The sequence below is a fragment of the Acomys russatus genome, chromosome 5 (assembly GCF_903995435.1).
Source record: "Acomys russatus chromosome 5, mAcoRus1.1, whole genome shotgun sequence".
NCBI lineage: Eukaryota > Metazoa > Chordata > Mammalia > Rodentia > Muridae > Acomys > Acomys russatus.
In genome coordinates, this window is record NC_067141.1 from 67482452 (window position 1) to 67508803 (window position 26352).

At 41.2% G+C, this 26352-nt stretch overlaps 1 protein-coding gene across 1 annotated transcript in view; it reads left to right on the forward strand.

Moving 5' to 3' along the window:
• The window catches only part of Sorcs3 (sortilin related VPS10 domain containing receptor 3), a 623313-nt gene that overhangs the window by 351529 nt on the left and 245432 nt on the right, over positions 1–26352 (forward strand). The gene's annotated exons all lie outside the window — the stretch shown is intronic.

Sequence of the window (26352 nt, forward strand, 5' to 3'; positions counted from 1 at the left end):
TGCTTCCTGGAAAAGCCTAGATGTGGGGGTCACCTGCTGGAGCACTGGAAACCTATAGGGACATATCCTCATAAAAGAGTAATGGGTGGGACCTGAGATCACTTAATCCATCTATGCCAGAATTTTGCTGGCTTGACCTTGTGCAGGTAAACATAGCTGATGTGAACTCTCAATTCAATTAGCCATGCCATGCTGAGAAAGACAGTATTGCACAGCACTTTGCTTCATCTTCCAACTCTCACATTCATTCTGTAGTATTCTCTGAGCCTTGGTGGTGGAGTTAATATAGATGTCCCATTCAGAGGTGAACACTTACTCTTCTTCTTAGCACTTCAACAAATTATGCATCTCACTATTGACTGCTTTCCACTTCAAAACAAACCTTTTCTGGCCAGTTCTGAGAGGGGACCAGGTACATAGGTCTAAGCATAAATATACAGCAGATAATTTGATCGCATGACCATTCAGCAAAGTAACAAAAGCAGGTTTTACCCTGGGGCCTAAGACTTCCCTAATAATGAACTTTTCAGTAAGATTATAGTATGACAAGAAACTCCCTTCTGAGAAGTAGACCTTGAATCTAATCAGAAAGTAGTGAGTGACCTCACACCCATTGGGCCACTATTGCATTATGGGTTAGGTTGGTATGTCATATTCAGGGTCTGGCAATGAGGGAGACCATTAACGTCTTTACTTGCCATCAGCCTGCATCACACCTTTTGGTACCATGAATACCAATTAGAAGGAAAGAAGTTTCCTGATTGGTTTGAGAATAGTTTCTTTATATCCTGTAGCATAAGGGTATGGTATCTCACCAGGGCAATGGCAACAGGCTGAGTTGTTTTGGGTACTTTTGGGCCGCCTGCCTGACTAATAACTCAGAGAGAGGTATCTAATGCTTGGTCCTACAATTTTCACTTAATTTCTCTTATCTTCATTTGTCAGCCATACAATGTAATTCTGTTTGAGAACTTCTGTTTTTATTTGTTTTACATTTTTATTATTTAAGAGTATATACAACTTATTTTAATCATATTCTTTCCCCTTCTCCAAGTCCTCCCAGATCCTTTCCACCTCCATGATCATTCAACTCCATGCTCTTTCTCCCAACAACCCTAATAAAAAGCCCTCAGAAAACAAGGCCCCAAAAGGCAAAAATCACCAAACCATAACAGCAACAACACAGCATAAAGCGCGCACACACACACACACACACACACACCCCAGAGTCTGTTTTGCAGGCAATCTATTTCTGAGCCTGAGGTTTTCCCTGGAGTGTGCTTTGTATAGTGAGTATCACACCACTAGAGAAAACTGATTATTTTCCCTCTCCCAGCAGTATCAATTGGATATAGCATCTCGGTTCGGGGGGGATGGAACTTTGTGCCCAGTTCTCCTTGTCTGTGCTGGGAATTTGTGTAGATGTTGAGTGTGCTGTCAGTCTCTGGGAGTTCCTATGAACACCATCTGTGTTGTATCTGGAAGATTTTGCTTCCTTGAAGTCATCTACCAACCCTGCCTTTTATAATATTTCTACCTCCTTTCTGTATAGATCTCTCATCCTTGAGGGGAGGTCTTTGATATTATGTAATGGAAGAGACAATGCCCTAACTGGACATCATATACTAACAAGTAAGACTCTCCAGCACTAGTAATGTATTACATCTTGTTGAATCATTGACCCAAGGGTCCCGCAGATGCCCCTGGATATCACGGGCTATTGTCAATGCTATGACTCACCCCCTGTGACATGACAGTAAGGCTCTGCTATGGAAGGCACCATGTACTTGTGTGATCTAATAGGAAGAAATTAAGCTGGTGTCCCTCTAGAAACACCATCCCAGCTGACTACTATTCATGATTCTGTTTTCTTTCTAAAGTTGTATTTTGTATTTTATTTGGAAAGTTGTATTACATTGCTAACTAGCAGGTTTCCAAAGGCTCTTTAATAGGGCCTAAGTTTTATCTAACCTATCTACTCCCCTTTTCTTTCTCTTCCCTATCCCATTCCTGTTTTATTTTTGCATGTCCTATTCCTCCCTCTTCCTTTATCTTACATGTGCTCTACTGTCCTTCTGCTTGTCTCCAAAGCTGGCTTGTTAAATCATGTCTATGGCTTATTGTGTCTCATCCATATCCCCACACCCATCGCCATCCCCAGTACTCTGCTTCACTGCTTTAGTTTTAGCTCTAATTCATCCTCTTCAAATGATGTAACAATTTCCCAAAATACCTCTTTATACTTTCTTTGGTTCCACATGTACACCAAGTGGAATGCAATAGATTTGAAACTAGAATCCACATATGAGAGGCAACATATGACAATGTGTTTTTCTAGACTTGGGTTTACCCCATTCAGTTTAATTTTTCAAGTTCTATTCACCTACCTATAAATTCCATGATTTCACTTTCTTTACATCTTAGTTATGCTCTGCCGTGTATAGGTCACACATGTTTCTCATCCATTCATCTGTTGATAGACATTTAGGCTGATTCCATTTCCTAGCTATCCAGAACATAGCAGCAATGACCATGCGTATGTAAGTATAGCTACAATGGGATATAAAGTTCTTTGGGTTCTTTATGAGGATGGGTATAGCTGGGTCATATGGAATTTATAGACCTTTGAGAGGCCTGAAAACTTATTGTTAGTGGCTCCACTATTTTACACTACCACCAACTGCGTATAAGTATCCCTTTTCAGCATGTCCATGCCAGAATGTATTGCTATTAGTATTTCTGGTGATGGCCATTCTAACTAGGGTGACATAGAATCTTAAGTAAAATTTCGTTTGCATTTCCTTCAAGGCTAAGGATAGTGAACACATTTTAAGTGTTTCCTAGTCATTTTCATTTCTTCTTTGGAAACTTTTGTTCAGCTCTGTAGTCCACTTCTCTACTGGGCTGTTTATTTTCTTTATATTTCCCTTTTTGATTTCACTTGTAATCTTTATACTCCAATCTTCTGTAAGTGTATATCTGGAAAAGATTTTCTCACAGTCTTTGAGCTGTCCATTTATTTATGTCGTAGTAAGCTTTTCTGTTCAGAGGCTATTTAATTTCATCAGACCCTATTTGCTGGTCTAATGTATTACTGGAATATTATTTGGGAAGTTCTTATCCTTGCCTATAAGCTGATATGTACACCTTACTTGTTACTCTAGAAGTTTCAGGGCATTAGGTCTTAGATTGAAGTCCTTGGTCCATTTGGTGTAGAGTTTTCTACATGGTGAAAGATAAGGATCTAGCTTCTGTTTTCTAAATGTCAAAAAACAATTATCTTAGCATTATTTGTTGAAGATGATGTCTTTCATTTCCATGGTATAATTTTAGCATCTTAGTAAAAATCAAATAAATTATGTAGCTGGGTCTTCAACTTTACCTTATTAAGTTGTGTATCTGTTCTTGTGCCAATACCATGCTGTTCTTGTTACTGTGGCTCTGTAGTACAATTTGAAATCAGTGATTGTTATAAATTAAATGTGTTTCTTTTGCTAACCTTGAAATTTTGTGCCTTCATATAAATTTGTGAATTGTTTATTCAATGTTTGTGCAGAATGACACTGGAATTTTGATTGCATTGAGTGAATGTGTGTGTATGTATGTGTGTGTGTGTGTGTGTGTGTGTGTGTGTGTGTGTATGTGTGTGTGTGTTTAATGGTCATTTTCATACAATATCAAATTTTCTGACTGTTTTCTTGTTAGTATATAGAACAACAGCGATACAAAAGTTTTAGGAAGCATAATCAAGTACTCTGACTTAGCTGTTATCTCCCAAACACATCACCAAACAATGTACAGTGCCCATTAGTCAATGGTAAAGATTCCATTTATCAAGGCAGACTCCACTGTTATCATGTATGACTGAAAACAATATCCTCTCCACCTGCAAAATCAATTTTTTTTACTAGTTTCATGAAAATTTGAAAATTATTTCATTCATGAGAAATTATTTTAAAGATATTAAGGCTATTTTGAAAGATAAAAATTAATCACAAAGAAACTTCTTATCAAAATATGACTTCAAGTATTAAGAAAGTACAAACTTCCGTACTAACATCTAATAGAAAACATAAAAGGAAATGCTTCAAACAGTTGAAGAAGGGAGAGCAAGGTAGAGTATGTGCAAATTGAGAACTCTCCCCCCCCCCGCTGTGTGTGTGTGTGTGTGTGTGTGTGTGTGTGTGTGTGTGTGTTACATTCTTGGGAGTCTTCAGTTGTTTGCACTCATCCATGCACATGCAGAGATGACAAGAAGACACTGGGTCTCTTCCTGTTATTCCCTGCCTGATTGCATTGATACAGGCTCTGTAGATGAACCAGAAGCTTAATATTTTAAGGTAGGCTAGCAGATGAGGGGACTCCTGAGCACTCTCTGTCTCTATCCGTCTGCCAATACTGCAGCAGCAGAGCCATGCTCAGATTTTGATGGGGGTTCTGGGAATTCAGATCTTCATGCTTGTGTGGTAAGTGTCTTACCAACTGAGCCATCTCCTTGCCATCGTTCCCCCTTTTTTTGAAATGAACCTTTGGAAAAGGTCAGTTATCAAACAGTAAAGATGTTCTTAGCACTCCAAATAATCCAAATAAGCTTGAGACGGTAGTAAAAAAGATGAGATAGCTAAGCTGAGACAGTAGCCTAATTTGATACAAAGAACCCTATGGAGTAGCAGAGAGTTGTTCTGATATTCCACAATGGGATTTTTGGGCATTACTCTAAGGAAATTGTGCTTTGGTGTATATATCAAGGTAGAAATTTTCATTTTTTATTTTTAAAATTAACTGCTATTTTAACTGCATAAATTTAAGGTGGTACTATGTAATAGTTTGCATTGCATCCCTTTAAATATTTCAGTTATCATGGCCCTAATGAAGGTGAGGAATAGCACCAAAGGCTATTTGAATTTGTAATTTATTTCCCACTAATTAATAATTTATCATCTGAAGGAGCCTTGGCTTTTGCCTTTCATCCATTTCATGTGAGCCCCTGATTTGTTTCGGAATCTGGTGTGAATGCTTCTCCTTATTGGTCTTGGCCTGAGACTTGACCTTTCCATCAATAATCTTATCCCAACTGGGAAATCAAGCCTAGTTCAGGCAATATCCTAGTTCTAAAACTCTGTTGCGATAGCCATAGAGATGTTTTCAATCCTTTGGAGAAGAAAAAAGTGTCTTTTTCAGGGCAAGAGGATGAATGTGTGCCTTTGTTTTCTTGGGATGTGTTCTTTGGGATTTCCTCCACTTGTTTAAAATCGGAGACACATGGCTTCACACTTATTAATCTCCTGCTCTTCAGTGTCTGTTTCCTGTGTATGTCTTGGCTCTGTAGCAAGGTTAGTTTTCCCATGACAGAGTCAGCGTTTTCACTCACTCAGCAGAAGTCTACTGAGAACTTGATGAATATAGGCAATTGCACATATGGTTGTGTGGCTATAAATGAATTAGTGAAGTATCCCAACCATAAGAAAATGATAAGGATCTGCCAACCACACATACTGTCTTAGGAATATTAGGGATCTAGTCATTCTCTGAGGTCACCAGCAGCGAGGGGTCTTTGTAGATTACCCATGATGGGAATAGGACTTGGGTCACTGTAAAAGGCCAAGACAATGTCAGCCGGGAAAGGAACCTGTACTTATTAGATGCCAAACAAACATCTAGGTGACAGGTCAGGCTGTCTAGGGCTGTGCAGGAGAAAGAGCAAAACAACTTTAGAACTCATGGGCCTCAGTTAATACGATCGGGTAGTTTGGAGGACTATCATGGGCAATGCTGAGGGGAAAGTGGGTCACCAGAGGCAGTGTTGGGCTTCAGGAGTAGAACTGGACTTGGATTCAGAAGGTCCAGATTATTCAGTCGAAATAGTGTTGGATGATAATCTCAGCCACACGGGAGGCCAAGCAAGGAGGATCTCCAATTCAAGGTCAGCCTGGGCTGGGTTAAGAGAACCTTTCAAAAAAGACAGGACCCAGATCTGGGCCCAGGGGTCCTGCTCAAACTATGGCACCATCCAAGGACAATACATGCAGTAAACTTCAACCCCCTACCCAGATCTACCCAATGGATAGGACATTCTTCACAGTTGAGTAGAGAGTGGGGTCTGACTTTCACACAAACTCTGGTGCCCCATGTTTGAGCATGTCCCCTGGATGGGGGGGCCTGATTGCACTCAGAGGAAGGATAGCAGACTACCAAGAAGAGACGTGATACCCTATGAGCATATACAGGGGGAGGAGGTCCCCTTCAGTCACAGCCAAAGGGAAGGGGAGTAAGGGGAAAATGGGAGGGAGGGAGGAATGGGAGGATACAAAGGGATGGCATAATAATTGAGATGTAATATGAATAAATTAATAAAATATATTTAAATAAAGAAAGGACCAATTTGTTGTTTCTATTTTTCTCAAATCTGTTGCATGGGGATAAGGTGGTTTAATCTTTGAAACTGTTTTGTTCTTCCCCACTCCTCTGTCTCATGAGACAGGCTCTCATGTAAGACAGGCTGGACGCAAACTCACTATACAGCCAAGGACACTGCTGAACCTCTGAGCCTCCTGCCACCACCCACCTCCAGAGTGCAGGGATTATAGATGTGTACCACCATGTCTGTCTTGAACATGCACCATTTTTCGTTCTGTATAATAAACCACCGGAAGCTTACAAGTATGCTGTGGAACCGATGGGAGGAGGTATATAGGTGTACAAGATCGTTTTTGTTTTGCCATCTCTCTCAGAGTATCCCAGGTCCATAGAATGTTGAAGTAAAACCCCACAGACGGGCAGACAACAATTTCTGTCTTTGGCATCCTTGCTGGCTGTGCTAACTCACGCTGCTTTCCCCCACTGGCCACTTATTTCGTATCACATCCTTTTTTTTTTCTGATTTGACTTTTAACCTTTCTTAGAGTAGGGTGTCCTTCCTCTTGACTAAGGCCATCTGCGAAGTCGTTGAGAACTCTTGCTACCGGTTGTTGAGACTCGGAATTAGAGGGGCTTGAGGACGTCTCAGGTGGGAGGTGTACTAGGTAAGAGTTCATTAATAGGGTTGTACATCGCAGAGGGCAGCGTCCCAGTGGAGCATCATCAGGCTTTTTATTAATATGGACTGTGGACGTCTGTGACTGGCCCATCTTGCTCATGAAGTCACAAGCTGTGCTCTGACTCCATTTGCAATTCATCAGGGCCCACGCTCTCTAATTACAGAGCTGAAGACAGCAACTCTCAGATGGTCAAATCCCTTCTCCTTCTTGTGGGAGGCTAAGCAGACCGGGAGAGGCGTGGTGTGACAACAGATGAGCTATGACATTGCCATCGCTCCTAGTGACCCTCCGCGGAGCCCTTTTGGATCGCCTCTTGCTATATCCATACTTGTGCCGCTATAAAACTAGAAGGCAAAGAGAAAAATGTAAATTATTATTTATTCAAGAAACTCCTGTTTCTATTGATGTTTCTGGGTAGGAAGCTGATCTTACACATTCTTGTGGGAGGGTGTTTTCGGTAGTGCTGTTGCTCCTGGGTTTTAATTTGCTCTCTTACATTTTCTTTTCTTAATTAACTCTTACACAATGAGCAGGGAATGTCGGTAATACAACTCCAAAGTCTTCATATACCAGCTCTGATCAGCTGCCCCTGGCTTTGATTCCTGTGCTTTCACTTGGAGGTGCTGCTCCTCTCAGGAAGTGCGCCCTTGTAGTTTTAGAGAGCTCTAGCTGTCGGCTAAAGGAGTTATCACATTCAAATACAATCTGTCTCCTTTAATCTTCTGCATATTGGAAATGGTTTCTTTTATTTTAGTACCTCATTCAAACATTGTTCTGGGCTAGGCAAGTAGCTCAGTTTATACTGTTTATGCGTGGGGTCTTGAGTTCAATCACCAGCATCATATAAGTGGAATTTGGTGGCACATAGCTGTGATCCCAGCACATTGGGGTTAGGATGTGGGCTCAAGGTCATTTTGGTTAGGCATGGAGTTTCAGACCAGACTGGTCACAGGAAACTGTATAGTACATTAATAAAAATGTAAATATTGTTCTCTTCTCCTAAATCCTTTTAGTGAAAGTGCTTCCAAACAGTGTGTTCTTTTCAGGACGACCAGCAATTGCTCCACAGAATCCCTTAGAAGATGCTGCTCTGTATCCCTGTGCAGAAGGTGCACACCACAGCGCTACACCGCGATCTAGTCAGGCACATTGTTTGGAAGTACATTGTTTGTTCCTAAACTCTGGGTTCAAGTCAACCTTCACCCATTTGCTGCTAGGCTGAGGACTGCAGAGGTTAGTCTCCCATATGCAGTGTCCATGTGGCACCATCTGGGAGAAGAATGAACTGCTTTTCTGTATACGTATCTGACTCTTGTTTGGCCCCTGATTGGATGCCTTTTCCTCTTCTTTAATCCCTTGTGCTTGTCCCCAGTGTTGAACAACTCAGGATGGTGGTAGTTTATAATAGTCACATACTTCCCTGCTGAATGGAGACATGAATGACCAAAGCACAACAAAATAAAAAGTAATTGCCCCAAACCCACAGAGAGACAAAGACAGGATTTCTGAACAATATTTAAGATATATAAGAAAAGAAAGTGACTATAGAGGCAACTGAATGCCTAAGCTATGCCAGGATTCTTTTGAATGCTTTGCTAAATAGTGATGGTTTTGTTCACTGATTCTAAATCTCTCTCTCACTCTCTCTCTCTCTCTCTCTCTCTCTCTCTCTCTCTCTCTCTCTCTCACACACACACACACACACACACACACACACACACACAGAGAGAGAGAGAGAGAGAGAGAGAGAGAGAGAGAGAGAGAGAGAGAGAGAGAGAGAGAGAGAGAGAGATCATGTGATTAGTACTAAGTATTAGCTTATCTTCACACAGACCTGCCTCATTTGCTTTATCTCAGAGTAGTGTGGGTTGTAAAATATTCCTCACAGGTGGTTTTGTTTTGCTTATTCTTCATATGTAGTATCAAGGAAATGAGCACATTTTGTATTTATCTACTGGGGTTTCCTGCGTTCATCATGAGGGTTGTATGAGTTCAGACAGCTTATCTACAGCTGCAGCTGGGGCAGTTTGCCCACCCTAACCCCAAATGGAATCCAAGTCTTTGATAAGATGACAATTTATTACACTTTGCCCACACAGTGGTCAACATATTTCAAGACACCATTTCATTAATCTTGTAACAGTCTAAACTCTATGTATGCAACTTATTAGTTCTTATATTTTGCGCAAAGACAAGGGCACTATCATCATAAAGGCATTAGAACTCAGTCCTCAAGTCCCAAAGTCCTTATTTGGTTTTCAGAATACTAGGGCTCCTTGTCTCAGCTCCTGTAAATCACCTAGTTTTTGAGTTCTCAGTTTGACTCAACACACAGAAATTTAATTCTAAGGTCTGAAATGACTGAAAGCTATTATTATTATTATTATTATTATTATTATTATTATTATTATTATTATTATTATTATATCTTACCTCTCATTTTAAAATATTTGTTGAGAATTAGCGTTCCATCCAGATGGCAATATATTTTTTATATTTGTCTTCTATTAACTTGAAACTAACCAGGTGAAGCACACTTTCATTGTTCTGAATATGGAGACAGTGTTACAGGAGTTCAGGCTATTTTAGTGTTTGTTTGAGGCCTCTTAATCAGGAGGTGTTTAGAGCAGAGACTGGAGACCAGAAAAGACTAAGAGTTTCTTGGCAACAGGGAGCAAAATGGGAAATAGCAGTGCTCTGGAATCCAGGGAAAAAATGGCAAAATCTGGACAAAAGTAACCATATAAGTAACTGTACAAGGTCTGAGCTATTTCCTTACCTTGGAAAATTTCTAAGAAGACCAGACTGTATGTGATTCCTTTAAGTGTTCCAGGAAGTCAGGGATTGCACTGCCCTGGAATTTCCTTCACTTTTGCTTGAAAATACTCATTTACTCTTGTTTTGATGGTGATGGTGATTGAAAAAAAAAGTCTTTTCAAATAAGACTATCTAGTTGCAAAATTTATGGGAAAAATAGGCATCATGTCTAACTCTGTGACTTTGACTTTACCAGTTCTCCAATAGTGTCAACAGAACCTTGTGTTGCTTAGGGTTTTGTCAACTTGACGCAAGCTTGAGTCATCTGAGAAAAGAGAAGCTCAGTGAGAAAGTGTCTCCTTTAGCATGGCTTATAGACAAACCCGTGGGGCATTTTCTGGATGATCCTTGAGCATGTGGTCCTGGGCTGTAAAAGAAAGCAAGCTGAGAAGGCCAGGAGTAGCAAGCCAGTAAGCAGCATTCATCTCTGGCCTCTACTTCAGCTCCTGACTTGCGTTCCTGGTTTGACTTTCTTCGGTGATGGAGTGGAAGATAGAATAAGCCCTTTCCTCCACGATTTGCTTCTGGTTGATGATGTTTTATCACAGCAATAGAAATACTAACGAAGACAAGGGCCCCAGGAAAGAACACTGGAAGATAGATCCTGCTAATGACAGGCCAGTTAGAAGGCTGTTGCTGTCAGGATGAATTCGATGGCGGCTGTGGATCTCTTGTGAGCACACACAGCTTGTTGGGCACTGTATCACAGAAGCCCTTCAGGCACGGCAGTCCTTTGGGATAGGGCACCACCATCCTGATTGTCAGGTCAAAGAAGCCAGGCTTTTAAAGTATCTCAGTGGCTCAAGTTAACCGGGCTCAATATGACCGAATTAAGATTCCAAGATTGTCTGACTCTAAAGCAGACATCTTAATTCTTCAAATCTGTGAATCCAGTGTTTGAAGTGGGTCTTGAAATTTCCCTGGGCACATGGAAGCATGTGGCTGCCAAAACTAAAATGAGATGTCCTTATGCTCTGAATGTGCCTCTAAGTACTAGGATGTGTGATGGGGGCCTCCTGTGCAATGTGATAAATCTTTGGCTCTGGCCTGCTGGCCATTCCTTATGTTTATATAAAGGGCAGCAGGTTGGGGAGGGGACACCCTGTAGATCCCCCATGTGGCACATGAAGCTACTTCTCAGTCTAGCTGGCAAGGATAGGCTTACTCCTTTATGTATTCATTCTTCCTATAAACACATATGGGCTCACTGAAGCAAAACAAAAGTCTTTGTTGAGCTCAGATACATGAAGGCAGCAACATCAGACAGAAGAGAAGAAAGTTACAGAAGTTACTTGCCTTAAATAATGCACTGATGAGCCGGGCATACTGATACACACCTGTAATCCCAGAGCTTGGGGAGGTAGAGGCAGGCAGATCTCTGTGAGTTTGAGGCCAACCTGGTTTACAAAGCGAGTCCAGGACAGCCAAGGCTACATAGAGAAGCCCTGTCTCGAAAAAGACAAAACAAAACAGTGCACTGAGCTTGGGGTGAAAGGATCAGTGAAGTGTAAAATAGTGGATGTGTGGCCAGTATGGTGACCACCAGCCACATATACCTCTAAATTTAGTTCAATTAATTACAAATGAGTAAATTTGAAACATGTCTTCCTCAGCAGAATTAGCTATATTTTACATGCTCTGTCAACGGTCAGGAGTCCAGTGCCTTCCCTCCTAGGTAGCAGAGGCACAGAGCATTCTTATCTTTGACAGAAGTTCTAACAGACAGTGACAGCATTATCTCTCAAGCCAGACGGCCTGGGCTGGACTTTGGCTGTGTCTGTGGCCAGGTGGATATTGTGCATGCTCAAGCAGGCCTTTTAATACCTAACACCTCTCTGCAGTTTCCCCTTCTCTGCAAAATAAGGAACATAAGTAGACCCACAAAACAGGGAACATCTTACAGGGTACTCGCTGTGTCCAAGCCACCAGCAAAATTGCCTTATTTCCATTAATTAATGTAATATTTACAACCACCCCCCAAGGTAAATGTGATTTTTACCATCATTTTATAGAAATATAAAGACACAGAAAACCTCCTGCAGCTGGGTAATGATGGCACTGGGTGCCAAACCTAGGCAGCTGGAGCCTTGTACCCGCACTCTCCATCTTTATCACGATGCCTAATAATGACATTGATGTCAAAATGACACCAGGAGAATGAAGTCATTTGCTAAATTATGATTAAAGTTCCCAATGCACATAGAAATCAGCAAACATTAGTGCATATTATTTTAGGTTTAAGAAACCTAGAGAAATCCCAACTTTTATTATCAGCTTGAATATATGACAGATGGACTAACGTTTTCAGTGGGAAATAGCAAAATATGACAGAAATAAAAATTGTAGAGTCAGACACTTCTTTTAACTCTTGTTCCTCCCTAATTTGGATATGCCACTTACTTTGCCTGTCATTGTGTTCTTATCTGTAGGGTGGATGGTTAATCTAGAAAGTCCCTGGGCTTGGTTTACTTTCCCATAGTCTCTGATTCTGTGACAAATGGGACCTGATTTGTATTGCACAGTAATAAGTCATATGCAAATATTAGCTTATGTAACTGACTAATCATTTAATGTCAGAAAACTATGTGAAGAGAGGTGTTTAATATGTTTATATAAAGTGTACAAGCCATGTTGTCATTACTCATGCTTCCCCAGGACTTTCATACGAGTGAATTGAGATAGAGAGCCTACTGTGGACACTGATCTGCTCAACTGCATTCTGACTGAGAGACAATTTATGTTGTGGGCTCCCTCTGTGCACTTGGGAAGTGGGATTTAGAAAATATTTACTCAAACAGTGCCTCAGACTCAGAGGCACACGAAGCACTGCCTGTGTTCCTGGGCAGGCTGGGTTCCTTGTGGCTACTCCATTTTTCATCCAGTCAGGGGGAAAAGATGGGAATTACTACAGCTTTACACGTGAACACCAATGCGCCCTCCCCCCTCTTTTTCTTGAAGTTTTGACACGGGAGATTTAGGACAATTTCAGGGAAGTTATAGGGAGTTTCTCAGGTGTGATAAAGATTCGCTCAGTTTTTGTTCCACTGATTTTTATGGGACTGTGCATGGCTATAAAAATCCAAGGAGGCACACTGAAGCTGTCTTTCTCATAGAGTGGACTGTACTGGAAGCCAGGAAGAATGGGGCCACAGTGGATGGCACAGAGAGGGGAGGTCTTTGAGCTGTATGAGTCAGCCTTGCCCTTTTCGGGACCTTTCCCGGTTCCACCTTTCACCTCTGACCCCTGTAGGTAGGGGAGATCCCTTGGACAGTTCTTAGACATGTTTCTGTCTTCTCCCATCATCTTCATGATCTCATCCCCAGTGGCGCTTGTCAATGGCATTTATTTGTCATAACTATCAACCTGGATCTATTCCAGACTTGTTCAGTGAGGTGCTACTTACCTCAGTGTGAGTGTCTTATACAAAAGCCAAAGACTCCATTTCAAATTAAAAACCCACTCTTAGTTTACTCTCCTTTGTAAATATGTTTGTTTCAACAATGAGTTCTAAGTTTTGGTAGAAAGTAGGTTCCTGGCTTTCCTCTAAGCCAATTGTTTTGGTCATACTACTAAACTACAACTTAAGTTCCCACTCTTTCCATTTCTTTATGTAACTGTTCATGTCTGGGCCATACACCATTATCTCTACTCTACCTCATCACTCCACCTACCATAATCTCTCCATGAAGCAGCCAATCTGGTCTACTAAAATGCAAGTTGTATGTCTACTCAATACCCTTCTATAGGTCCCAGCTCACTCAGAGCAAAACTGTGTGTCTTCTGCGGCTCACAAGGACATGCATATTTTCTTCCAAACTCTCCTTCCCACTGTCTTGACCTCAGTTCCCATCGGTCCTCCACTCAGTTGCCGTGAAGCAGATAGTTCCACCACGGGAACAAAGCGTAGGGAGATTCACAGTCTCCCAGGGCCTTGACTTATGACCTGTCACCTATGAAAAAATATGGCAGGTGACCTTCCCTGTTCTGTCGCTCTCAGTCTTATTGGCTGAAGGAACAAGTTATACATGAAAGCCAATTGTCTTTGGTGTGACATTTGAACAGTAAGCTAGGTAAAAGAATGGGACTGTGGAGGAAACACCACAGGAGAGGAGACTGTAGACCAGCTCTGGAGACATTTCTATGGAAGATGTTGAAGGCATGGATGTTTGTGCAAGGGTAGCACTGAGAAAATAGTACCCAAGTTCTTGGAACAACCTGGCTGCTCCAAGTTTATCCGGGTTGGAATGTACGCGTAAGGACAGTCTTAAACTCATACCCAGCACCAGTGTACATTTCCTAGATTTCATAGCACCCTTACACTCTCCACATAAGCCTGCCTCTTTCTTTGTTCTGAAAACAACCTTTGTCTTTCTGATTATATATTGGCTCCTCTTGGAGGCGAATCCTCTTGGAACTTTACCTGGGTGTTCCTGCTTACAGGACTTAGTAACGTTTGTGCTGTTGTAGGTCAGATATTCCCACCTCCACTCTGCTTGCTGCCCACTCATACTGTCTTGCCATTAGTTTTCAGACGTTGTCCCAACTGGGTTTGCTTCTCTTACATCCAGTTTAAGAGGCAAATTATCCACTTGGTTAGAGTTCTCACTGACTTCAGCTGCCTGCCCAAATGCCACATTTATTGGAATGCCTTCCCCAGCCACACCGTTTAAAAGTTATTGTCTTCACCTCTACTCCTGGGACCCATTATCCTGTTTTATTACAGTTTCTTCACAGATTTGCCACTGCCTGGAATATTAATTCTTAAGTTTATTATCTTTATTTCTCAGTAGGATTAAAGGTACACATGGAAGCAGAGCCTTGGTCTCTGCTGTCCCAGGATGCACAGGACAGATGGTCCTAACTTGTCTGTTGACAGAATGAGTTGGTAGAAGAAAGCCACAGCCCAGCATCTTGCCCATGGTGGATATGTATGGGTTTCTTTGCTCTGGACATTTTTACCAGTTGTTGAGAATTATGAGCTAGTGTTAGGTGAACAGTTGCTAGGAGTCTTGCCCAGCCTCTGTATGAGGGCCTTTGCCTTGACTTTTTGTATGTGTTTTGTCCTGTTTGGTTGTCATCTCTTGGAGACTTGCTCTTTTCTGAGGGGAAATGAAGGGTAGGGGGAATGTGGCTTTGTGTCAGGCGAGGGGGGAGGGGAGAGCTGGGAGGTGTGCAGGAGGGGAAACTCTGCTTGGGATGCATTTTATAAGAGGGGAAATCTATTTTCAATAAAAAATAAAATAAATAACACCCCGAGAAAGCATTCTTGCTGTCTCTGCTTCCTTCCCTCTTCCTGAGGAAACAAGCAATAGTTGCTAAAGGGAAGTCTAGAGAGCAGACGTGTCAGCATACTTTTTATCTACTTTATTGTGTTTTTTTTTATGCCTCCACCTCCCTTCAAACCCTGAACACTAGGTAGGAGAGGAAGAAGGCTAGAAGGAACAGGCTATGTTGACCTCTTTATATTTAGTTCCTGTAGATTAGGGTCGTTGGGTGTTTTTGGGGGGCAATACCAATCTCAGTTGTCAGGATATCCAGCAGTCCAGCTAATCAGAAAGCAGCAACCAGCCAATGCCGCAGCAGGACAAACCAACAGCAGCTTTCTTTCTCCTCAGAGCATCTCCTTGAAGTGTTTTCTCAAAGTGTTTTCTTTCCTCTCTCTGGTCTTGGTATTTATAGCCTCCTGGAATCCTCCAAGTTCCACTATCTCAGCGGGCAAAGACCACGCCCTTCTCTGAGTTCACATGAGACACTTAAGAGCTGTGGACAAACTAAAAGCAGCCCCATATCACACACTTGGGATTAAAAAAAAAAACATAACATAACTGGGTTTTTAAGTAAACCAAACTTCTACACAGAAGCACTTTTTGCAAGGTGAGCGTGAAGACGGGGCAACGTGAGACGCAGCAGAAGCGGAAGCAGAGGAGCCCACCTAACGCTAAGAGCTGTAACCACAGACCATGGTTTCATGCTTTAGACATAAACCAGGCTGCGCGGTCTGTTGCACTGTTGCGGCACAAACAACTGTCGAGATGATTATACTCTTTATTGGCAGTATATTTATTTATAGTACTGTTGCCACAAGGTGTCAGGCATGGTGCTTTGTGCTGTGCACAAAATGGTGCAGGGCTGGAGAGGCAGCCTGGCTTGTTGGGTCTCAGAGGAGAAAATAATAGGAATAGGAACCCAAGCCATGGTTAGGAGACCCAGAAGCACGCAGAGCTTCTTCCCAGGAGAAATCCCTTTGGGGTTGGAATGATTTATCACAAAGAAGGAAGGTTTATGGCTGACCTCAAAGGTTGGGAAATTCTTTTTGTAGGTGGAGAGGATCTAGAGGGAAAGGGCAAAGGAATCCCTTGGCGAAATATAATTCTGACCGCACAGTTTTTTCTACTTAGCAAATTTTCAGTCAGTAGTGCATCTTTGAGGAAACCTTCTGGTATTTTGCTGACGTCCATTTTACGTAAGACTGACCAACAGCGGAAACATGTTTTTGCCTCCTCTGTGAATCTGTGGGTCTTAGCACATAGTGTAATACATATCTACAAGCCAGTTTGTGGAGAAGGTCTGCATTTCACTGTTGTTTCTAGAAACTTCCCACAGTGGAATCTCTTCCTTTACTTTCAACAATGTATAACCAAGGAAATGCATTTAAACCTGGCTTAAATGCATGTGTTCTGCTTCTCTTTTAGGGGAAGCTATGGCTTTATCCACACACTATTTCAGAGTCTTGGCAGTAGCACATGTTTACTGAGCAGTTACTATGTGCTAGACATTGTGCTAAGGGCTTTCATATGCACCATTTCTTTTGATATCACTGTAGCCTATGAATTTTTTTTTTTCTTTTCAAACTTAGCAACGACCAACATGATACAGAGAAATCAATCTCTTTAGCCATTATCAAGAATTACTAAGTTCCAGAGTCAATGAAAAACACTAAAATTTTGGGGGGAAAGAATTCAGGAATAGAGGAGTATACTTTTAATGCTATTAGCAATGGACGCACTTTCAGTGTTACTGTGTTGAAGTATATGTCCTGCCAAGCTATATCTAAGTAACCTTGAAGAAGGCTGTGACTTACTCAGAGCATTTCTTTGAGGAGAGCAAAAGGATAGGTCTTTTTTCCTTGGGAGACACCATAGTGAGAGGAACCATTGCATGCAAACTGCATGGCTCTCTATTGAGAAGGCCTGGCAGAGATTGTGTGGAAATAGAGTGATTTATTCATTTATATGTTAGTGATTGTTTTTTCTCCCTGATATTTCTTTTCATAATTTTTTTAATTTCAGTAATTTTTAAAGGGGGGGGGGAGACGGGAACAGGGCTTATAACCAAAGAAAGCGAATATATATATATATATATATATATATATATATATATATATATATATATATATATATATATATATATTTTTTTTTATTTGCAAAGTATCAAAGCTCTGGCTCGGAATGAAAGTGCCTGTCCTCCATGATGATCAAGAAGACTATGTTTTTTCCATCTAACTTCATAGGGAAAGAGGAGAGAAACTACCTAGAGGTTATTAGCATATAGCAATTGAAGATACATTGAAATATCACTTTTTGTTTTTGAATGAAGAGACAAAAACCCAAATGTGGTTCCAAGATTTGTCCCAAATAAGTCATATTTTATGGCACAATCAGAGAAGATACCTGACCCACCTGGTCTGGGATGGTGGAAACAGCATAGGCTGTGGACTCAGAGCTGTCATCTTGTGTATCTCCCCTACTTCCTGTCACTATGGCAGCCTCTCTTAAACCCTAAGTCTTAGTTTCCAAATCCATGTGGGAGTTAACATGATATTACAAGCCCCTTGAGAGGAGCCTGGGAAGAAACACAAAGGGCTTTGTAAACTGTGAGAGAACATGGGTGTTATGGGCTGCACGTAATTCTCCTTCCCTGTGCCCAACCTTTGGAAACACTGAACCCTACGTAGTTCCTGGCTTTTCTCTCTCTCCTCTGTATACCTGCTGGACTTGAAGGATGAATCAGGAGTTAGACAACAGCATGGACTCATGCAAACTAATTGGAAAAATCAGATTTTTTTTTCCAGACTAGACTCATTAAAATTGACAGAAGGCCTTTGGTGATTCTTGGCCACTGACTAAAATCACCCTGAAGATTATCTACTCCTTAGAAGCTCAAGAGCTCAGAACGCCGCAGCTTTAAGCTGCACGCTGGCTATTTTGTGAGTTTCCACTGCATTGCCCCAGCTGCTCTTGCATTCAATAAACATGAGGAATTGCACTGTAATAGCAACCAATGCACCCAGACACACACTTTAATTAAAAGAATACATCACACAATAAAGTGCATTTAAATGAAAAATCTTTCCTTTGGAAGTAGAGCTTCTTCACTTTCCTCTCTCTCTTCCTTTTTGTAGTACTTCCTTAATGTGTGAACACTTCTGCTAGAAAGAAAGAGCAGGCTGGAGGCTGGCTAGGACTATCCAGGGAGAGGTTGGAGGTGTTGACTGCCCCAACTCACAGGGCATGCTAGCCAAACTTCATGGTGGTGAGTGATGCAAAGAACATCTAATGAGACCACAGAGTGAGGCTGATGAAGGCAGCTGGTGCCTGAGGTGCTGTCAGGAGGCTTCTTCAGCAAGGGTAGAAGGAGTGGCTGAGGGAGAAAAGACAGTGAGAACCCACAGACTTCTGGATTGACGTTTGCACTTTGTCAGCATCCAACCTAATAACTGTTTGCAAAGCTTAGCTGCAGATGTTCTTGGGAAAGCAAAGTAGGCTACAGAACCTTCTATCGTGCCGGCTAGAGTGTTTTGTATCATTATTGAAAAGCAATTTCTGCATAATAAACCATATTAATTCAAAATGGACCGCTCAGCAACTCTTGACCACTGCATGCACTTATAAAGCCAACTCCAAGGGAAAGAATATTTCCAGCACTTTTGCCAAATATTCCAGGTGCCCTTTGTGTCCATCCCTCTATTACCTCAGCACAGACTGAAGCCAGCACGTTTGTGTCACCAGGGAGTTGTCTGTGTCTTATGCATCTGGGACCAGGAAGCATGTGCTTATTTTGTGGGTCTGGCTTCTTGCACTAAACACAGTGGCATCCTGGCTTCTCTGTGATTCTCTGTATGTCAGGACTATAATTCTTTTTATGGCTATGCAGGCTGGGGTATCTTAGGTGAACACAATTCTCATTTATATTATGTGACTCCTAACACTGACTTGGAACCTAGACACCTGTAAATAACTGGGCCTCAGTAATTCACTTCCAAATTTTAGGATACCGGGTCTACTCTTGTGACAATAGTGATGATCAGTATTTCCTAATCTATGCTGCACAGTAAGAGGCTCAGGCTAATCTTCCTTCCTTCCCTCCTTCCCTTCCTTTTCTTCTCTCTATCCCACCCTCCCTTTTTCCTTTGTCTGTGATGTTGTGCGTGTCAGTTCATGTATAGATGCTAAAGGTTTATGTTGTGTATCTTCTTCTACTGCTCTCCACCCTAGTTTATGGAACATGATCACCCATTAAATGTGAAGCTCATCATTTCAACTAGACTGCCTGGTCAGCAAGCCTGTCTCTGTCCCCTCCCTACCGCTAGTCTTGTGACTGAAGTCACACGCTGTCCTGTCTGCCTCGTCACATGGGGCTGTGACCTAACACTCAGATCCTTATGCTGGCATAGGAAGCATTTTAGCCATCTCTCTCATGCCCTTTCTTCCAGTTCTCATCACTGTTTATTGAAAACTGACCATGTCTTGGGAAGACATTGATATGTGCATCTATGTACATCAAGAAGCTAAAGTTGAAACAACTCCAATGGAGAAGCTTGCTATGCCAGTCCAATACAAAGAAGTGTGTGTGTGTGTGTGTGTGTGTGTGTGTGTGTGTGAATACAACTGGAAATTGTCATTATAGTTTGTCTAATATAATGAATTTTTGACTATGCTGAAAGTAGAATAAATCAAGAAGAGCAAATAGGGGCCAGGTGATAGTAATGTACACCTTGAATCCCCTGCAGAAGCAGGTGGGTATCTATGAATTTGAAGCCATCCTGATCTACAGAGCAAGATCCAGGACAACCAGGGCTACAGAGAAACAAGGAAGAATGTATTAGAGAGCTATTTGTCTGCTGGGATATTTAGGGAGGGTCTCATCTCAAGGCTGTGAAACTAAAGAGAAGCTAGAAAATTCTGAAGTAAGTCCTCAATGAGTTCACTGCATATTCAGAATGGAGTTGGTATCTAGGCAACTGCATGTTGGAAGTGGACACTTCCGTGCCACTAAAGGAATGAGCCTCATGGCACCTATTTCTGAGCTGTCCAAAGTCTATGCTTTCTTAGGGCTACATATATCCTTGGTTCATTTGAGTTCTCTATGGTGTTTGCTTCTGTTGTCTGCTTTCAGAGACAGCTGTGGAGAAACTGGAATAGGTCACAGAAGGTTCTAGGACATAAAACGTGCAGGAAAATCATGGTGGGGAGAAAATATAAGTGAATCTTGTGACGTTGAAGGGTGTCATAGTTACTTTTCTATTGCTCTGATAAGACACTATGACCAAGGCGACTTATAAAAGAAAGTGTTTCATTTGGAGCTTGTTATTTCAAAGGATTAGAGTTTATGGTAGCCAAGCAAAGATGTGACAGCAACAGCTGAAAGCTAACGTGTTATTCAGCAAGAAGTAAAGAGGATGAATACCTAGGAATTGTGTAAGTCTTTTGCACCCTTAAAACCCAGCCTCGGTAGTACAGCAGCTTCAAAAAGCCAAACCTCCTAATCCTTCCTAAACTGTTCTCGCAACTGAAGACCAACTATTTAAATATGGAACCTATGAGGTCCATTTGCATTTAAACTACCACAGATGGTTTGGTGAGCACTTTCCACCCTTTTCTTGCTGTATATACTCTTTTCTTGAAATTTGGTATAGAATAGTTGGCAATGAAGGCTCTGGAAAAGAAGAGTAAAGTGCTATGGAAATGTACCAGGGCAAACCTGTTGGACTTGCAGTTGCTACAAGTTTCTGTGGAAAGGATATTATGAGTCCATGTCCTGCTAAACTGCAACCCTGTAGTCATTCTCTCAAGAGGAATTTCAGTTTACACTCACCCTCCTCCTCTTCATCCTTAACTCCAGAAGTCCCACTCCTCCTTTCTTCTCTAGGCTCACACACATCTTACTTTCCAAGGTTCACCAGATAAACAGGTGAAATTGATCTTATTAAGCTATGAACAAAATGACTGTTAGATACTGTGAAATGCTTTCAATGGGAGAATCCTCAAGAGTTATTAACTTCTGAGACAGAGGAGCATATTTGAGGACTGTATTATTTAGAGTCAACTGCCTAAGATCAAGTTTTGCCGTACCAGGACTAAAAGACTAAGTTCACAGACATAGTAAAACATTTACTTCACAATGTGGACTGAATGAGAGAAACTAAATCCACTGGTGATTGCAAAGGAGAATGCGTTTTGGTGGAAGCTGATTTATTTCCAGAATACACATGAGACATTTTAATGTTAGACTGATCAGAAAGTGGAATTTTCTACAGCAAAAGTTGAAGGAGAAGTATATCGTAAGATCCTCATAAAAACCAGCAAATGAATGATGGTCTACAAAACAAAAAACAAGAAAACCAAACAAGTGAATGAGAAAAAAAACAACTCTAGAAAACTGGGAAATGGGCTATTGATTTTAAGTTCCTTTAAGGCAAAATCAAATGCATGTTGATTTTCCAGAAATAATGAGTCAGAACACACAATTAAAATATAATTTATGTGTGTCTCTTATTCCAATACCTAACATGAATAGATGAAACAAAAGTTATCCATATGGAGACAAGATTAAAATTTTATCAAAGGCACAAATTGAATGGAGGAATTCACCACATGTATTTATGAATCTTTGTATACATTGGGATCCTAAATAGCATAAAAAACATCAATTTTTTGCAGGTGGCTCTTTTTCAATATAATTCTTTTACAGTGGTAACTGGAGACTTATTAAGATGATTTCCTGATGCATGAAAAAACATGTTCACCCCAAGAAGACTAGAGTACATATTTGGGGCCTGTGATGGATAACTTACATCAAAAATTAGTTTTGTACTATGTTTCACTGTTTGTCTATTTATAAACAGATGAATGTCATAAACAAAGGCAGGGGTAAACAGGCAATGGTGCAGAATAGAGTCTAGAACAGACTCATTAACATGTGCATGAGAACCTGATGGAGTCCTATTAACACAGGCTAACTGTGGGCAGCACTGATTGTGCTGGGGCAATTAGTTACACACATGAAGCAATCAAACTGGATATGAGCTTTTTTTTTATTTTACAAAAAAACATTCTGGTGCCTTGAAAAGACGTAACTTTGTAAAACAAACATTAACCTTGAAGAAGTAAATTTTGGAAGCTTTTTTTCATGTCTTGCAACAGGAAAGAATTTCTCCATTAAGATGCAAAATTACTAACCATGAGTAAATATATATCTATATTGACATTCAAATAGTAAATAATAGCTGCTTATTAGGCCACCAAGAGGAGACTTGATCCCCTATGAGCATATACAGGGGGAGGAAGTCCCCCTGAGGCACAGTCATAGGGGAGTGGAGTAAGGGGAAAATGGAAGGGAGGGAGGAATGGGAGGATACAAGGGGGGGGGATAACTATTGAGATGTAATATGAATAAATTAATAAAATTAAATTAAAAAAGAAATTTTAATAATATACATAGGATATATAAAGGCAAAAAGTAGTTGCTGTGGAATAGAAAGAAACGAAGGAAAACTGCAGGTGATTGTGGAGTTCCTTAGTTGTATGGTAAAAATGCTGGAAGATGGTGTGGTGGCTGGATAATTACTGTCATTCTAAGAACCACTGCACTGTGTGATACATGAATTGTCTCAATAAAACTGCCTTTAATATGAAAAAATTAGCTGCTTATTAAAAAATACCATATGGGTATGTGAAAGGAGAAGCCACCCGCTCATAGACAATACTTGCAATGTTTATCGCTATGGAGGGAAAAGGATGTATGTAAAATACAGGAAGAATTTTATAGGCAGAAGATAATGAGAAAATGAATTAAAAAGTACACAACTTCAGAGGAGATGCTAATGGAAAATCTTTGGTCTATGTCTGTATGTTTCACTCAATTCCTGTTTTCAAACCTAGTGCCCAATATGGCGGTGTTAGGTGGTGGGAGGTAGGTACGTCATGAAGAGCAGACTCTCATGAGAGCATCTTATATCCTTGTAAGATGCTGAGGAAGCCATAGGTCACCCCTCCCAACATCCGGAGGTACAAATAGAAGGCTCTTTCTCTGAGTCAAAAAGACCTATATTGGGCAGCAAACCTGTCGACAGTTCGATCTTGAATGTTTTAGACTCTAGAACTACGAAAATAAATCTGTTTTGTTTATATTGCCTATAAGTTATGTGGCCTAGGAGGGAGGGATTGGAGGATACAAGTGATGGGATAACAACTGAGTTGTAACCTGAATAAATTAATTAAATAAAAAAAAAAGTTATGTGGCCTGTGATGTTTTACTGCAACAACTCAATTCATCCTCACTAGCAATCAATGCAATGCAAATTAAGATGATAATAGGATCTCTTTCACCCCCTGCCTCGATGCCAGAACTGAGGACATTGTAGTGTGGGTAAGGTTGGTGTTCTGTGGGAGCCCTCTAATGCCTGGGAAGCAGAGTAAAATTGGACAGCCACTTTAGAAACAAGCTGGCAGTGCGGTTCATGCCAAATAAGAGTCTTGGATATAGACGCTGGGAAAACACTTGCCAGAAACCATATACACGGATGCTCACACATAATTATTTGTTAGAGCCAAAAGCTGGAGATAATTCACATATCCACTGATAGAATGGATGAGTTATGTCATATTGACACAACAGAGTGCTACTCGGCCATGAAAATTAATGAACTAAAACTGCACTGAAAACATAGCTAGAGCTTAGGAAAACAATCCCTTGTGGGGAAAATAATATTAAAATTGGTCTATGAAATACAGTGTCATTTTAATAGATTAAAGAAACATGTAATGAGATAGAACAATAGACAGTAGCAGACAATATTGTGTTTAGAGATGAAAAAAATATATGTGGTTGAGATGTTAAAGCTTTTGGGTCCAAAGGGAATCGGAAATGGATAAAATGGAAAAAGTAAGGGGCTACTTAACAGTGAAATTGTTACGCACCATGTGTGTTCCTTTCTTAAGAGAGAGACCCCAAAAGATTTGTGTTTTTGTTTTTTTCATCTAGTGTGCAGAAACCACAGAGCACGCCTAGGCACAGTGCCTGCAGCTTAAATTCCTTTAACAGCCAAGTAAATATCAATTGGAAGTTTAGACTTGTAAGTAACTCCTTAACCATGTGTGTGAGAGAGAAGGGGCCTGTAAAAGAAATGAGGTAACAAACTGATGAAGGGGAAGAATATTTATATCAATCACATATTTTTTTCATTTCTCTATCCCAGGCTCCTTCCTCCTCTCCTCTGACTCCCACCCTCATGCCCCCATCCTCTCATCCCCCCTCTCCTTCTTCTCAGAGAAGGGGAGACCTCCAAGAGGTATCAACCCACCCAGGCACCTCAAGTCACAGCAGGAATAAGTGTATCCTCTCCCAATGGGGTCTGATAAGGCAGCCCAGCTAGGGGAAAGGGACCCAGTGGCAGACAACAGAGTCAGAGATGGCCCCTATTCTCATTGTTAAGGGACCCACATGATGTGCTGCACATCTGCTACATATGTGTCGGGGGTCTAGGCCTAGCCCATGCATGTGTTTTGGTTGGTGGCTCAGTCTCTGTGAGCACCCATGGGCCCAGCTTTGTTGATTCTGTAGGTCTTCTTGTAGTGTCCTTGACCTCTCCATCTCCTTCTATCCTTCCTCCCACACTTTCACAGGACTTCCAGAACTCAGCCTATTGGTTGGCTGTGGGTCTCTGCATCTGTTTTCATTAGCTGCTGGTTGAAGCCTCTCAGAAGACTGTTATGCTAGGCTCCTGTCTACAAGCATAGCAGAGTATAATTAATAGGGGTAGGGGGTTGGCTTTCTCCCATGGGGTTGGTCTCAAGTTGGCCTTTCTCCCATGGGGTGAGTCTCCTATGGGTGGATTGGTGTTTCCCTTACTCTGCTGGGACCCCTACCTGGCTACAGAAGGTGTTAGTGTCATGCTCCTTAACATCCTGCACTTGGACTCTTAGCTAGGGTCAACTCCATAGACTCCTGTCCCAGAGATGCCCAGCTACAGGTTTCTATTCTCTCTTCCAACGCTTCCTCTCAACCCCCTTCTCCACTCTCCACCTACCTGATGCCCATGCCAGTTACCTTCCCCACTCCCTCTTCCACCCAGTTCCCTCCTTCCATCTACTTCAGATGTCTATTGTATTTCCTGTTCTGCGTGAGATTTAAGTATCATCATCTGTTTCCTCCTTGGCTTCTTTGGGTATATGCATTATAGCATGGCTATCCTGTACTTTATGACTAGTTGTCCACTTATAAGTGAGTATATACCATGTGCGTCTTTCTGGGTTTAGGTTACCACACTCAGGATAATCTTTTCCAGTTTCATCCATTTGCCTGCAAATTTCATGATTTCCTTGCTTTCAATAGTCAAGTAGTATTCCATTGTGTAATTTATCCATTATTCAGTTGAGGAGACATCTAGGTTTTTTCCAGTTTCTGGCTATTAAGAATAAAGCTTCTATGAACATAACTGAACAAATGTCCTTCTGGTATGGTGAGGCATCTTTTTGGATATATGCCCAGGGGAGGTATAGCTGAGTCTTGAGGTAAGACTATTGCCAATTTTCCTAAGAACTTCCGGATTGATTTCCACAGTGGATGTACAAGTGTGCACTCCCACCAGAAGTGTAGGAGTGTTCCCCTTGCTCCATATACTCACCAGCATGTGCTGTCACTTGAGGATTTTGTATTAGCCATTCTGATAGGTGTAAGATGGAATAGCAAATAATTTTGATTTGCATTTCCCTGATGACTTAGAATATTAAACATTTCTTTAGGAGCTTCTTTGCCATTAGGTATTCCTCTGTTGAGAATTCTGTGTTTAGCTCTGTGCCCAATTTTTAGGTTATTTGAGTTGTTGGTGTTTAATTTCTTGAGTTCTTTATATATTTGGATATTAGCCCTCTGTCTGATATAGGGTTGATGAAGATATTTTCCCATTCTGTAAGCTGCTATTGTATTCTATTGACAATGAGTGTCTTTGCCTTGGAGAAGCTTTTCAGTTTCATGAGATCCTCCTTATTAATTGTTGATTATAGTGCCTGAGCTGTTGGTGTTCTGTTCAGAAAGTTGTCTCCTGTACCAATGAGTGCAAGGCTCTTCCCCACTTTTTCTTCTATTATATTTAGTGTACCTGATTTTATGTTGAGGTATTTAATCCATCTGAATTTGAATTTTGCTGACAAGTCTCTCCATAATTATTCAACATAGTACTTGAAGTTCTAGCTGGAGCAATAAGAAAGTTAAAGGTGG